The sequence below is a fragment of the Oncorhynchus kisutch genome, linkage group LG8, assembly GCF_002021735.2.
Source record: "Oncorhynchus kisutch isolate 150728-3 linkage group LG8, Okis_V2, whole genome shotgun sequence".
NCBI lineage: Eukaryota > Metazoa > Chordata > Actinopteri > Salmoniformes > Salmonidae > Oncorhynchus > Oncorhynchus kisutch.
Genome location: NC_034181.2, coordinates 3935005 through 3950434, shown reverse-complemented (window position 1 = coordinate 3950434; position 15430 = coordinate 3935005). Strand labels below are relative to the sequence as shown.

Here is a 15430-nt window from a genome sequence, read left to right as displayed (position 1 = left end):
TTGGTCTGGGGGAGGCAATGTGTTGGTCTGGGGGAGGCAATGTGTTGATCTGGGGGAGGCAATGTGATGGTCTGGGGGAGGCAATGTGTTGGTCTGGGGGAGGCAATGTGTTGGTCTGGGGGAGGAAATGTGTTGGTCTGGGGGAGGCAATGTGTTGGTCTGGGGGAGGCAATGTGATGGTCTGGGGGAGGCAATGTGTTGGTCTGTGGGAGGCAATGTGTTGGTCTGGGGGAGGCAATGTGATGGTCTGGGGGAGGCAATGTGTTGGTCTGTGGGAGGCAATGTGTTGGTCTGGGGGAGGCAATGTGTTGGTCTGGGGGAGGCAATGTGATGGTCTGGGGGAGGCAATGTGATGGTCTGGGGGAGGCAATGTGATGGTCTGGGGGAGACAATGTGTTGGTCTGGGGGAGACAATGTGTTGGTCTGGGGGAGGCAATGTGATGGTCTGGGGAGGCAATGTGTTGGTCTGGGGGAGGCAATGTGATGGTCTGGGGGAGGCAATGTGTTGGTCTGTGGGAGGCAATGTGTTGGTCTGGGGGAGGCAATGTGTTGGTCTGGGGGAGGCAATGTGATGGTCTGGGGGAGGCAATGTGATGGTCTGGGGGAGGCAATGTGATGGTCTGGGGGAGGCAATGTGTTGGTCTGCGGGAGGCAATGTGTTGGTGCTTTGGTGATGGTAAAGTGGGAGATTAGTACAGGGTAAAAGGGATCTTGAAGAAGGAAGACTATCACTCCATTTTGCAACGCCATACCCTGTAGACGGCGCTTAATTGGAGCCAATTTCCTCCTACAACAGGACAATGACCCAAAGCACATCTCCAAACTATGCAATAACTATTTAGGGAAGAAGCAGTCAGCTGGTATTCTGTCTATAATGGAGTGGCCAGCACAGTCACCGGATCTCAACCCTATTGAGCTGTTGTGGGAGCAGCTTGACCGTTTGGTATGTAAGAAGTACCCATCAAGCCAATCCAACTTGTGGGAGGTTCTTCAGGAAGCATGGGGTGAAATCTCTTCAGATTACCTCAACACATTGACAACTAGAATGCCAAAGGTCTGTGGGAGGTGCTTCAGGAAGCATGGGGTGAAATCTCTTCAGATTACCTCAACACATTGACAACTAGAATGCCAAAGGTCTGTGGGAGGTGCTTCAGGAAGCATGGGGTGAAATCTCTTCAGATTACCTCAACAAACTGACAACTAGAATGCCAAAGGTCTGTGGGAGGTGCTTCAGGAAGCATGGGGTGAAATCTCTTCAGATTACCTCAACACATTGACAACTAGAATGCCAAAGGTCTGTGGGAGGTGCTTCAGGAAGCATGGGGTGAAATCTCTTCAGATTACCTCAACACATTGACAACTAGAATGCCAAAGGTCTGTGGGAGGTGCTTCAGGAAGCATGGGGTGAAATCTCTTCAGATTACCTCAACACATTGACAACTAGAATGCCAAAGGTCTGTGGGAGGTGCTTCAGGAAGCGTGGGTGAAATCTCTTCAGATTACCTCAACACATTGACAACTAGAATGCCAAAGGTCTGTGGGAGGTGCTTCAGGAAGCATGGGGTGAAATCTCTTCAGATTACCTCAACAAACTGACAACTAGAATGTCAAAGGTCTGTGGGAGGTGCTTCAGGAAGCATGGGGTGAAATCTCTTCAGATTACCTCAACACATTGATAACTAGAATGCCAAAGGTCTGTGGGAGGTGCTTCAGGAAGCATGGGGTGAAATCTCTTCAGATGACCTCAACACATTGATAACTAGAATGCCAAAGGTCTGTGGGAGGTGCTTCAGGAAGCATGGGGTGAAATCTCTTCAGATTACCTCAACAAACTGACAACTAGAATGCCAAAGGTCTGTGGGAGGTGCTTCAGGAAGCATGGGGTGAAATCTCTTCAGATGACCTCAACACATTGACAACTAGAATGCCAAAGGTCTGTGGGAGGTGCTTCAGGAAGCATGGGGTGAAATCTCTTCAGATGACCTCAACACATTGACAACTAGAATGCCAAAGGTCTGCAAGGCTGTAATTGCAGCAAATGGAGGATTATTTGATGAAAGCAAAGTTTGAAAGACACAAGTATTATTGAAATCATGTTTAATAACCTTGTCAACGTCTTGACTATATTTCCTATTCATTATGCAACTAATTTCATGTCTGTTTTCATGGAAAACAGTGACCCCAAACTTTTAAACGGTAGTGTATATAGGGTTTAGTCTTTAGGGAACGCAACACTAATCATCCCTGTCATGTACCATCTTCAAACAGACGTCATGAGCACGTAAAAGGAGAAGTGTAAGGACCGGACTCTGAAGAACTCTGTACCCTCGTGGAATTAACACTGTTTGAATAGCAGGTTCTTCTAACAGACAGTGTCTGCTAATGTGTGATCATGTTTGAGTTCCTTGCGGAGTAAAAAAAACTTGATATAATTCTTCATAATCAACACAGTGTTAAGCTAGTCAGGCACACACACACACACACACACACACACACACACACACACAGCCTCCTGCCTGACTAGCTATCATAATGATGACTGCTAAGGGTTTTGACAAATCCCTCAACACCTCTCTTATTCTCTTCCTTCCTTCCTTCCCTCCCTCTCTCTCCACAGCTCAAGTGGAGTCACAACTGTGTAGTGTGTGTGTGTGTGTGTGTGTGTGCATGTGTGTGCGTGCGTGTGCGTGTGTGCGTGCGTGTGCGCGTGTGTGTGTGTGTGTGTGTGTGTGTGTGTGTGTGTGTGTGTGTGTGTGTGTGTGTGTGTGTGTGTGTGTGTGTGTGTGCGTGCGTGCGTGTGTGTGTGTGTGCGCACAATCCATCAGGCCCAACTAATTCCCGCTCCTCCCTCTTGTTTTCTTTTCTCTTCCTCTCTTCAGACAACACTAAGCCTCTGCCATTTAAAAAAAAAGGATCTGACAGTTAGTTCAACCCGAGAGGGAGAGAGCCACGCTTTCCTTTCAAAATGGAGCCTGTGTGACTAAAGCCTATTAACGATAGGCAGTTACGGGTGTGTTAAGTTATGATAGTAGGACTGCAGCTCTCACGCCTGGTCAATGGGAGCATGAGCACGTACACACACACACACTAGACCACTGCAGAACATGGTCTATAGTCCCCCCTGGAGACAGTGGCAGGAAGGTAAGTACAATGACTGATATGTCAGACACACACAGCTACTTCAACAGGAGCTGTGGAATGCAGAGAGAGAGAGAGAGAGAAAGAGAGAGAGAGAGAGAGAGAGAGAGAGAGAGAGAGAGAGAGAGAGAGAGAGAGAGAAGCTTGCTGTGTGGGAGTGTGTGACCCACTTTGCTCAGTGTTAACAAGCCCACACACACACACACACACACACACACACATGCTTCTACATATTTACTGCAAATACATAATGCATACAGTATGAAACTCAACGCCTTGTCCCAGACCTAGTCTGAAGAACCTACAGTAGTCCAACACTTTCCCAACTGCCCCCTGTCATCACGAAGTGACCCACCAAGCTAAACCGCTAAATGACCAGCCATCCTGGTGATAAACCCTGGCCCATTTAAATCACAGAACACAGAACTAACACAGACGGACAACACAGCTAGCTAGCTTCTATCAGTGGGTGAATTAATTATTTCTCAGCTGCTCCTGAAGTTAGACAGAAGCTAAACAGGCAGATGGGCTACTGCACAAGAGGATTGGAACCAGCTCAAAATGACAACACTAGAGAACATCTCATTTCAGGAGGGGAACGCTGATGAACCTGAGAGACCAAAACAGACAACAGGAGAGAATGACAGAGGAATGGAGGGGGGGGGGGGACGCTGATGAACCTGAGAGACCAAAACAGACAACAGGAGAGAATGACAGAGGAATGTTGGACTAGTTTAGGAGAGAGAGTAGAACATAGCTGTTGGGCTAGTTTAAGAGAGAGAGTACAACAAGCTGTTGGACTAGTTCAAGAGAGACTAGCATATAGCTGTTGGACTAGTTTAAGAGAGACTAGCATATAGCTGTTGGACTAGTTTAAGAGAGACTAGCATATAGCTGTTGGACTAGTTCAAGAGTGACTAGCATATAGCTGTTGGACTAGTTCAAGAGAGACTAGCATATAGCTGTTGGACTAGTTCAAGAGAGACCAGCATATAGCTGTTGGACTAGTTCAAGAGAGACTAGCATATAGCTGTTGGACTAGTTCAAGAGAGACTAGCATATAGTTATTGTTTTTTAAGAGACTCGCATATAGTTGTTGTTTTTTAAATTTTATTTCACCTTTATTTAACCAGGTAGGCTAGTTGAGAACATTTACAACTGCGACCTGGCCAAGATAAAGCATAGCAGTGTGAACAGACAGCAACACAGAGTTACACATGGAGTAAACAATTAACAAGTCAATAACACAGTAGAAAAAAAAGAGAGTCTATATAAATTGTGTGCAAAAGGCATGAGGAGGTAGGCGAATAATTACAATTTGGCAGATTAACACTGGAGTGATAAATGATCAGATGGTCATGTACAGGTAGAGATACTGGTGTGCAAAAGAGCAGAAAAGTAAATAAATATAAACAGTATGGGTATGAGGTAGGTAAATTGGGTTGGCTATTTACCGATGGACTATGTACAGCTGCAGCGATTGGACTAGTTGGACTAGTTCAAGAGAGACTAGCATATAGCTGTTGGAGTAGTTCCAGGCCCTAATCCCTAGGACTCGAAAGAGGAAGAGACGGCACAAGAGAGGCAGAAAAGCCGCTAGTCAGATGTGGCAGGGCTTGCGAACTATCATGGACTACAAAGAGCTGGCCAGTGGCGGGAAGCTACCAAATGAGATAAATGCCTTCTATTCTCGCTTCAAGTCGAGCAACACTGAACCATGAATGAGAGCACTAGCTGTTCAGGATGATTGTGTGATCACACTCTCCGTAGCCTTTGTGAGTAAGACCTATAAATAGGTTAACATTCACAAGGCCATAGGGCCAGACATATGACCAGGACACATACTTAGAGCATACGCTGACCAGTTGGCAAAATGTCTTCACTGACATTGTCACGGTAACTTTCTTAAATGACTATTGCCCCATAGCACTCACATCTGTAGACATGAAAGGCGTTGAAAGGCTGGTCATGGCTCACATCAACACAATAACAGAAACCCTAGACACACTCCAATTCGCAAACCGCCCCAGCAGATCCACAGATGAAGCAAACTCTATTGCAATCCACACTACCCTCTGCCACCTGGATAAGGGGAACACAGATGTGAGAATTTTACTAAAGAGTGGCTCCTGTCTGGCCACTCTACCATGAAGGCCTGATTGGTGAAGTGCTGCAGAGAGATCGAAGGAATTGTCTGTAGAGCTCTGAGACAGAATTGTTTTGAGGCACAGATCTGGGAAAAGGTTCCAAAAAACGTATGCAGCATTGAATGTCCCCAAGAACACAGTGGCCTCCATCATTCTCAAATGGAAGAAGTTTGGAACCACCAAGACTCATCCTAGAGCTGACCACCTGACCAAACTGAGCAATCGGGGGAGAAGGGCCTTGGTCAGGGAGGTGACCAAGACCCCGATGGTCACTATGACAGAGCTCCAGGGTTCCTCTGCGGAGATGGGAGAACCTTCCAGAAGGACAAATATCTATGCAGTACTCCACCAATCAGGCCTTTATGGTAGAGTGGCCAGACGGAAACCCCTCCTGAGTAAAAGGCACATGACAGCCCACTTGGAGTTTGCCAAAAGGCACCTAAAGGACTCTCATACAATAAGAAACAAGATTCTCTGGTCTGATGAAACCAAGATTGAACTCTTTGGCCTGAATGGCAAGCGTCACATCTTGAAGAAACTGGCACCATCCCTACAGTGAAGCATGGTGGTGGCAGCATCATGCTGTGGGGATGTCTTTCAGCAGCTGGGACCGGGAGATTAGTCAGGATCGAGGGAAAGATTAACGGAGAAAAGTACAGAGAGATCCTTGATGAAAACCTACTCCATAGCACTCAGGACCTTAGACTGGGGTGAAGGTTCACCTTCCATCAGGACAACAACCCTAAGCACACAGCCAAGACAACGCAGGAGTGGCTTCAGAACAAGTCTCTGGAGAGACCTGAAAATAGCTGTGCAGCAACGCTCCCCATCCAACCTGACAGAGCTTGAGAGGATCTGCAGAGAAGAATGGGAGAAACTCCCCAAATACAGGTGTGCCAAGCTTGTAACGTAATACCCAAGAAGACTCAATGATGTAATCGCTGCCAAAGATGCTTCAACAAAGTACTGAGTAAAGGGTCTGAATACTAATGTAAATGTAATATTTCAGATTTTTATTTTTAATAAATTAGCTACATTTCTAAAAACCTGTTTTTGCTTTCTCATTATGGTGTATTGTGTGTAGATTGATTAGGGGGAAAACGATTTAATCAATTTAAAAAATAAGGCTGTAACGTAACAAAATGTGGAAAAAGTTAATGGGTATGAATACTTTCCGAATGCACCGTAAATTCAAGACTGCCAGGTTTTGCACAGGGTGTTCATTTAATGAACTGTTGTAAATCCCTTTTTAGTATTTGTGAGTTCAGCATTATTCAACTGTATGTTGTTTCCTGTATTATATTCAACCACTAGTGTACTACTGCAGTACTGAATTATACCTGTATGCCATGTGGTGGAGGATGGGAGATACCATGTGGTGGAGGATGGGAGATACCATGTGGTGGAGGATGGGGAGATACCATGTGGTGGAGGATGGGAGATACCATGTGGTGGAGGATGGGAGATACCATGTGGTGGAGGATGGGGAGATACCATGTTGTGGAGGAAGGGGAGATACCATGTGGTGGAGGATGGGAGATACCATGTGGTGGAGGAAGGGGAGATAACATGTGGTGGAGGATGGGAGATCCCTTGTGGTGTAGGATGGGGAGATACCATGTGGTGGATGTTGGGAGATACCATGTGGTTGAGGATGGGAGATACCATGTGGTGGAGGATGGGAGATACCATGTGGTGGAGGAAGGGGAGATACCATGTGGTGGAGGAAGGGGAGATACCATGTGGTGGAGGAAGGGGAGATACCATGTGGTGGAGGATGGGAGATACCATGTGGTGGAGGATGGGAGATGCCATGTGGTGGAGGATGGGGAGATACCATGTGGTGGAGGATGGGAAATACCATGTGGTGGAGGATGGGAGATACCATGTGGTGGAGGATGGGGAGATACCATGTGGTGGAGGATGGGAGATACCATGTGGTGGAGGATGGGAGATACCATGTGGTGGAGGATGGGAGATACCATGTGGTGGAGGATGGGGAGATACCATGTGGTGGAGGATGGGGAGATACCATGTGGTGGAGGATGGGAGATACCATGTGGTGGAGGATGGGAGATACCATGTGGTGGAGGATGGGAGATACCATGTGGTGGAGGATGGGAGATACCATGTGGTGGAGGAAGGGGAGATAACATGTGGTGGAGGAAGGGGAGATACCATGTGGTGGAGGATGGGAGATACCATGTGGTGGAGGATGGGGAGATACCATGTGGTGGAGGATGGAAGATACCATGTGGTGGAGGAAGGGGAGATACCATGTGGTGGAGGAAGGGGAGATACCATGTGGTGGAGGATGGGAGATACCATGTGGTGGAGGATGGGGAGATACCATGTGGTGGAGGATGGGAGATACCATGTGGTGGAGGAAGGGGAGATACCATGTGGTGGAGGATGGGGAGATACCATGTGGTGGAGGATGGGAGAATACCATGTGGTGGAGGATGGGAGATACCATGTGGTGGAGGATGGGAGATACCATGTGGTGGAGGATGGGAGATACCATGTGGTGGAGGATTGGAGATACCATGTGGTGGAGGAAGGGGAGATACCATGTGGTGGATGATGGGAGATACCATGTGGTAGAGGAAGGGGAGATACCATGTGGTGGAGGAAGGGGAGATACCATGTGGTGGAGGAAGGGAGGAAAATAATTATCATAATAGGACTAACAGCAAGACAAGGGGAGGGAAGCTCAACAGAAACCATGCCAGCCAGCCAGGAGAGCCAGGATGAATTGAAGTGATTTGCACATTAATAAAGTGATAATTGCTACATAGAAGCACACTTTGTGATCTGAAAGGTAAGGTGATGTTCAGTTCAGACCTCATCTGATCTGAAAGTGTATGTCTATTATCTATCCTTTACCCCTACCTACAGTATACTGCTGTTACTGTCCATTATCTATCCTTTACCCCTAACCTACAGTATACTGCTGTTACTGTCTATTATCTATCCTTTACCCCTACCTACAGTATACTGCTGTTACTGTCTACTATCTATCCTTAACTCTACCTACAGTATACTGCTGTTACTGTCTACTATCTATCCTTTACCCCTACCTACAGTATACTGCTGTTACTGTCTATTATCTATCCTTTATCCCTACCTACAGTATACTGCTGTTACTGTCTATTATCTATCCTTTACCCCTACCTACAGTATACTGCAGTTACTGTCTATTATCTATCCTTTACCCCTACCTACAGTATACTGCTGTTACTGTCTATTATCTATCCTTTACCCCTACCTACAGTATACTGCTGTTACTGTCTATTATCTATCCTTTACCCCTACCTACAGTATACTGCTGTTACTGTCTATTATCTATCCTTTACCCCTACCTACAGTATACTGATGTTACTGTCTATTATCTATCCGTTACCCCTACCTACAGTATACTGATGTTACTGTCTATTATCTATCCTTTACCCCTACCTACAGTATACTGCTGTTACTGTCTACTATCTATCCTTTACCCCTACCTACAGTATACTGCTGTTACTGTCTACTATCTATCCTTTACCCCTACCTACAGTATACTGATGTTACTGTTTATTATCTATCCTGTTGCCTAGTCACTGTACCCCTACCTATGTGTACTGTACATACATTATGTACCTCAATTACCTCGCACCCCTGCACATCGACTCAGTACTGGTACCCCGTGTATTTCCGGCAAGTTATCGTTACTCATTGTGTATTTATTCCTCATGTTATCATTTTCTTTTTTAATTATTTCTCTATTTTCGTTCTTACTGCGTTGTTGGGGAGGTCCCAGTAAAGTAAGCATTTCCCTGTTAGTCTGCACCTGTTGTTTACCAAGCATTTCCCTGTTAGTCTGCACCTGTTGTTTACCAAGCATTTCCCTGTTAGTCTGCACCTGTTGTTTACCAAGCATTTCCCTGTTAGTCTGCACCTGTTGTTTACCAAGCATTTCACTGTTAGTCGACACCTGTTGTTTACCAATCATTTCCATGTTAGTCTACACCTGTTGTTTACCAAGCATTTCCCTGTTAGTCTGCACCTGTTGTTTACCAAGCATTTCCCTGTTAGTCTACACCTGTTGTTTACCAATCATTTCCATGTTAGTCTACACCTGTTGTTTACCAAGCATTTCACTGTTAGTCTACACCTGTTGTTTACCAAGCATTTCCCTGTTAGTCTGCACCTGTTGTTTACCAAGCATTTCCCTGATAGTCTACACCTGTTGTTTACCAAGCATTTCACTGTTAGTCGACACCTGTTGTTTACCAAGCATTTCCCTGATAGTCTACACCTGTTGTTTAACAAGCATTTCCCTGTTAGTCTACACCTGTTGTTTACCAAGCATTTCCCTGTTAGTCTGCACCTGTTGTTTACCAAGCATTTCACTGTTAGTCTACACCTGTTGTTTACCAAGCATTTCCCTGTTAGTCTACACCTGTTGTTTACCAAGCATTTCCCTGTTAGTCGACACCTGTTGTTTACCAAGCATTTCCCTGTTAGTCTACACCTGTTGTTTACAAAGCATTTCACTGTTAGTCGACACCTGTTGTTTACCAAGAATTTCACTGTTAGTCTACACCTGTTGTTTACAAAGCATTTCACTGTTAGTCTACACCTGTTGTTTACCAAGCATTTCACTGTTAGTCTACACCTGTTGTTTACCAAGCATTTCACTGTTAGTCTACACCTGTTGTTTACCAAACATTTCCCTGTTAGTCTACACCTGTTGTTTACCAAGAATTTCCCTGTTAGTCTACACCTGTTGTTTACCAATCATTTCCCTGTTAGTCTACACCTGCTGTTTACCAAGCATTTCCCTGTTAGTCTACACCTGTTGTTTACCAAGCATTTCACTGTTAGTCTACACCTGTTGTTTACCAAACATTTCACTGTTAGTCTACACCTGTTGTTTACCAAGCATTTCACTGTTAGTCTACACCTGTTGTTTACCAAGCATTTCACTGTTAGTCTACACCTGTTGTTTACCAAGCATTTCACTGTTAGTCTACACCTGTTGTTTACCAAGCATTCCACTGTTAGTCTACACCTGTTGTTTACCAAACATTTCACTGTTAGTCTACACCTGTTGTTTACCAAACATTTCCCTGTTAGTCTACACCTGTTGTTTACCAAACATTTCCCTGTTAGTCTACACCTGTTGTTTACCAAACATTTCCCTGTTAGTCTACACCTGTTGTTTACCAAGCATTTCCCTGTTAGTCTACACCTGTTGTTTACCAAACATTTCTCTGTTAGTCTACACCTGTTGTTTACCAAGCATTTCTCTGTTAGTCTACACCTGTTGTTTACCAAGCATTTCCCTGTTAGTCTACACCTGTTGTTTACCAAGCATTTCTCTGTTAGTCTACACCTGTTGTTTACCAAGCATTTCCCTGTTAGTCTACACCTGTTGTTTACCAAGCATTTCCCTGTTAGTCTACACCTGTTGTTTACCAAGCATTTCCCTGTTAGTCTACACCTGTTGTTTACCAAGCATTTCCCTGTTAGTCTACACCTGTTGTTTACCAAGCATTTCACTGTTAGTCGACACCTGTTGTTTACCAAGCATTTCCCTGTTAGTCTACACCTGTTGTTTACCAAGCATTTCCCTGTTAGTCGACACCTGTTGTTTACCAAGCATTTCCCTGTTAGTCTACACCTGTTGTTTACCAAACATTTCACTGTTAGTCGACACCTGTTGTTTACCAAGCATTTCCCTGTTAGTCTACACCTGTTGTTTACCAAACATTTCCCTGTTAGTCGACACCTGTTGTTTACCAAGCATTTCCCTGTTAGTCTACACCTGTTGTTTACCAAGCATTTCACTGTTAGTCGACACCTGTTGTTTACCAAGCATTTCCCTGTTAGTCTACACCTGTTGTTTACCAAGCATTTCACTGTTAGTCGACACCTGTTGTTTACCAAGCATTTCCCTGTTAGTCTACACCTGTTGTTTACCAAGCATTTCACTGTTAGTCTACACCTGTTGTTTACCAAGCATTTCCCTGTTAGTCTACACCTGTTGTTTACCAAGCATTTCCCTGTTAGTCTACACCTGTTGTTTACCAAGCATTTCCCTGTTAGTCTACACCTGTTGTTTACCAAGCATTTCCCTGTTAGTCTACACCTGTTGTTTACCAAGCATTTCCCTGTTAGTCTACACCTGTTGTTTACCAAACATTTCTCTGTTAGTCTACACCTGTTGTTTACCAAGCATTTCCCTGTTAGTCTACACCTGTTGTTTACCAAGCATTTCCCTGTTAGTCTACACCTGTTGTTTACCAAACATTTCTCTGTTAGTCTACACCTGTTGTTTACCAAGCATTTCCCTGTTAGTCTACACCTGTTGTTTACCAAACATTTCTCTGTTAGTCTACACCTGTTGTTTACCAAGCATTTCCCTGTTAGTCTACACCTGTTGTTTACCAAGCATTTCCCTGTTAGTCTACACCTGTTGTTTACCAAGCATTTCCCTGTTAGTCTACACCTGTTGTTTACCAAACATTTCTCTGTTAGTCTACACCTGTTGTTTACCAAGCATTTCCCTGTTAGTCTACACCTGTTGTTTACCAAGCATTTCCCTGTTAGTCTACACCTGTTGTTTACCAAGCATTTCCCTGTTAGTCTACACCTGTTGTTTACCAATCATTTCCCTGTTAGTCTACACCTGTTGTTTACCAAGCATTTCCCTGTTAGTCTACACCTGTTGTTTACCAAGCATTTCCCTGTTAGTCTACACCTGTTGTTTACCAAGCATTTCCCTGTTAGTCTACACCTGTTGTTTACCAATCATTTCCCTGTTAGTCTACACCTGTTGTTTACCAAGCATTTCCCTGTTAGTCTACACCTGTTGTTTACCAATCATTTCCCTGTTAGTCTACACCTGTTGTTTACCAAGCATTTCCCTGTTAGTCTACACCTGTTGTTTACCAAGCATTTCCCTGTTAGTCTACACCTGTTGTTTACCAAACATTTCACTGTTAGTCTACACCTGTTGTTTACCAATCATTTCACTGTTAGTCTACACCTGTTGTTTACCAAGCATTTCCCTGTTAGTCTACACCTGTTGTTTACCAAGCATTTCCCTGTTAGTCTGCACCTGTTGTTTACCAAGCATTTCACTGTTAGTCGACACCTGTTGTTTACCAAGAATTTCCCTGTTAGTCTACACCTGTTGTTTACCAAGCATTTCACTGTTAGTCTACACCTGTTGTTTACCAAGCATTTCACTGTTAGTCTACACCTGTTGTTTACCAAGCATTTCCCTGTTAGTCTACACCTGTTGTTTACCAAGCATTTCCCTGTTAGTCTGCACCTGTTGTTTACCAAGCATTTCACTGTTAGTCGACACCTGTTGTTTACCAAGAATTTCCCTGTTAGTCTACACCTGTTGTTTACCAAGCATTTCACTGTTAGTCTACACCTGTTGTTTACCAAGCATTTCACTGTTAGTCTACACCTGTTGTTTACCAAGCATTTCCCTGTTAGTCTACACCTGTTGTTTACCAAGCATTTCACTGTTAGTCTACACCTGTTGTTTACCAAGCATTTCCCTGTTAGTCTACACCTGTTGTTTACCAAGCATTTCACTGTTAGTCTACACCTGTTGTTTACCAAGCATTTCCCTGTTAGTCTACACCTGTTGTTTACCAAGCATTTCACTGTTAGTCTACACCTGTTGTTTACCAAGCATTTCACTGTTAGTCTACACCTGTTGTTTACCAAGCATTTCCCTGTTAGTCTACACCTGTTGTTTACCAAGCATTTCACTGTTAGTCTACACCTGTTGTTTACCAAGCATTTCCCTGTTAGTCTACACCTGTTGTTTACCAAGCATTTCACTGTTAGTCTACACCTGTTGTTTACCAAGCATTTCCCTGTTAGTCTACACCTGTTGTTTACCAAGCATTTCACTGTTAGTCTACACCTGTTGTTTACCAAGCATTTCCCTGTTAGTCTGCACCTGTTGTTTACCAAGCATTTCCCTGTTAGTCTACACCTGTTGTTTACCAAGCATTTCCCTGTTAGTCTACACCTGTTGTTTACCAAGCATTTCCCTGTTAGTCTACACCTGTTGTTTACCAAACATTTCACTGTTAGTCTACACCTGTTGTTTACCAAACATTTCACTGTTAGTCTACACCTGTTGTTTACCAAACATTTCACTGTTAGTCTACACCTGTTGTTTACCAAGCATTTCCCTGTTAGTCTACACCTGTTGTTTACCAAGCATTTCACTGTTAGTCTACACCTGTTGTTTACCAAGCATTTCCCTGTTAGTCTACACCTGTTGTTTACCAAGCATTTCCCTGTTAGTCTGCACCTGTTGTTTACCAAGCATTTCACTGTTAGTCGACACCTGTTGTTTACCAAGAATTTCCCTGTTAGTCTACACCTGTTGTTTACCAAGCATTTCACTGTTAGTCTACACCTGTTGTTTACCAAGCATTTCCCTGTTAGTCTGCACCTGTTGTTTACCAAGCATTTCACTGTTAGTCGACACCTGTTGTTTACCAAGAATTTCCCTGTTAGTCTACACCTGTTGTTTACCAAGCATTTCACTGTTAGTCTACACCTGTTGTTTACCAAGCATTTCACTGTTAGTCTACACCTGTTGTTTACCAAGCATTTCCCTGTTAGTCTACACCTGTTGTTTACCAAGCATTTCACTGTTAGTCTACACCTGTTGTTTACCAAGCATTTCCCTGTTAGTCTACACCTGTTGTTTACCAAGCATTTCACTGTTAGTCTACACCTGTTGTTTACCAAGCATTTCCCTGTTAGTCTAAACCTGTTGTTTACCAAGCATTTCACTGTTAGTCTACACCTGTTGTTTACCAAGCATTTCACTGTTAGTCTACACCTGTTGTTTACCAAGCATTTCCCTGTTAGTCTACACCTGTTGTTTACCAAGCATTTCACTGTTAGTCTACACCTGTTGTTTACCAAGCATTTCCCTGTTAGTCTACACCTGTTGTTTACCAAGCATTTCACTGTTAGTCTACACCTGTTGTTTACCAAGCATTTCCCTGTTAGTCTACACCTGTTGTTTACCAAGCATTTCACTGTTAGTCTGCACCTGTTGTTTACCAAGCATTTCCCTGTTAGTCTGCACCTGTTGTTTACCAAGCATTTCCCTGTTAGTCTACACCTGTTGTTTACCAAGCATTTCCCTGTTAGTCTACACCTGTTGTTTACCAAGCATTTCCCTGTTAGTCTACACCTGTTGTTTACCAAACATTTCACTGTTAGTCTACACCTGTTGTTTACCAAACATTTCACTGTTAGTCTACACCTGTTGTTTACCAAACATTTCACTGTTAGTCTACACCTGTTGTTTACCAAGCATTTCCCTGTTAGTCTACACCTGTTGTTTACCAAGCATTTCACTGTTAGTCTACACCTGTTGTTTACCAAGCATTTCCCTGTTAGTCTACACCTGTTGTTTACCAAGCATTTCCCTGTTAGTCTACACCTGTTGTTTACCAAACATTTCACTGTTAGTCTACACCTGTTGTTTACCAAACATTTCACTGTTAGTCTACACCTGTTGTTTACCAAGCATTTCCCTGTTAGTCTACACCTGTTGTTTACCAAGCATTTCCCTGTTAGTCTACACCTGTTGTTTACCAAGCATTTCCCTGTTAGTCTACACCTGTTGTTTACCAAACATTTCACTGTTAGTCTACACCTGTTGTTTACCAAACATTTCACTGTTAGTCTACACCTGTTGTTTACCAAGCATTTCCCTGTTAGTCTACACCTGTTGTTTACCAAGCATTTCCCTGTTAGTCTACACCTGTTGTTTACCAAGCATTTCACTGTTAGTCTACACCTGTTGTTTACCAAACATTTCACTGTTAGTCTACACCTGTTGTTTACCAAGCATTTCACTGTTAGTCTACACCTGTTGTTTACCAAGCATTTCACTGTTAGTCTACACCTGTTGTTTACCAAACATTTCCCTGTTAGTCTACACCTGTTGTTTACCAAGCATTTCCCTGTTAGTCTACACCTGTTGTTTACCAAGCATATGACAAATAACATTTGACTGGATTTGAAGCGTTGGACTAGTTTAAGAGAACGTAGCAAAGAAGCAGATGAAGGACAGATACAGGACATCCTCTCCAGATATCAGA

At 43.8% G+C, this 15430-nt stretch overlaps 1 protein-coding gene across 1 annotated transcript in view; it reads right to left on the bottom strand.

Annotated features, from left to right (window-relative positions):
• The window catches only part of LOC109879544 (PDZ domain-containing protein 2), a 211103-nt gene that overhangs the window by 94149 nt on the left and 101524 nt on the right, over positions 1–15430 (bottom strand). The gene's annotated exons all lie outside the window — the stretch shown is intronic.